The sequence below is a fragment of the Nannospalax galili genome, unplaced genomic scaffold (assembly GCF_000622305.1).
Source record: "Nannospalax galili isolate Female #2095 unplaced genomic scaffold, S.galili_v1.0 scaffold899, whole genome shotgun sequence".
Lineage (NCBI taxonomy): Eukaryota > Metazoa > Chordata > Mammalia > Rodentia > Spalacidae > Nannospalax > Nannospalax galili.
The window spans coordinates 1,200,054-1,201,167 of NW_008343202.1; positions in this window are offsets into that span (position 1 = coordinate 1,200,054).

The following is a 1,114-nucleotide window of genomic DNA, read 5'->3' on the forward strand; positions in this document are numbered from 1 at the left end:
AAATAGTTCACCTGCTGTAGGCAGATCTGGGCTTTCTTTGCTGAGGCCCGGTATCCAAGTTCCCCCAGTCTCAGTAGGAGAGCCTCCATACCTTGCAGACAGCCAGCTTCTGTCTCAGCTGCTAAGAGGAGGTCATCTACATATTGAAGAAGCATAATCTGTGGGTTTCTTACCCGAAGGTCAGCCAGATCACGGTGTAGAGCTTCATCAAACAGAGTAGGGAAATTCTTGAACCCTTGGGGAAGTCGTGTCTAGGTTAGTTGTCCCTATATTCCAGCTTCAGGGTCCTTCCATTCAAAAGCAAAAATGGGCTGGCTAGCCGGGCTTAATCTTAGGCAGAAAAATGCATCCTTCAGATCAAGAACAGTATACCACCTGTGACTGGGAGGCAAGGTGCTCAGGAGATTGTAAGGATTTGGAACAGTGGGATGTATATCCTCTATCCTCCAATTGACTTCTCTTAAGTCTTGGACTGGTCAGTAGTCATTTGTTCCTGGCTTCTTTACGGGGAGCAGTGGGGTATTCCAAGGGGACTGGCAGGGCCGAAGTATACCTACTTGTAAAAGTCTCTGAATATGAGGTCTGATTCCTTCTCGGGCCTCTCTGCTCATAGGGTATTGTCTGATTGAAACCGGAGTTGTAGATGGTTTCAGTGGGACCACTACTGGAGGCTGGTTGCATGCCAGTCCTGGGCCTCCTGTCTCAGCCCATGTTAAAGGAATTTTACTTAGCCAATCGGATATACCAGGAGTTTTTGCTATTGGTCCCTCATATAACCGATGTTCATCTTCCAGTCGCAGGGTTAATACCTGTAGTGGAGCTCCTTTTTTTCCTTGTACAGTGGCTCCCTTCCTAGTGAAGTGGATGTGGGCTCCCATCTTAGAGAGTAAATCTCTCCCAAGAAGAGGATATGGACAATCTGGGACCAGTAGGAACGAGTGGGAGACCTGTCCTGTACTGAGGTCCACTTTTCTTTCTGTAGTCCATCTGTATGTTTTTCCTCCAGTAGCCCCTTGGACCCAGGCTGTTTTGGAACTCATGGGTCCCTTGGTTGTTGTCAAGACTGAGTGTTGAGCTCCTGTGTCTACCATGAAGGTAGTCAATTGCCCCCCTA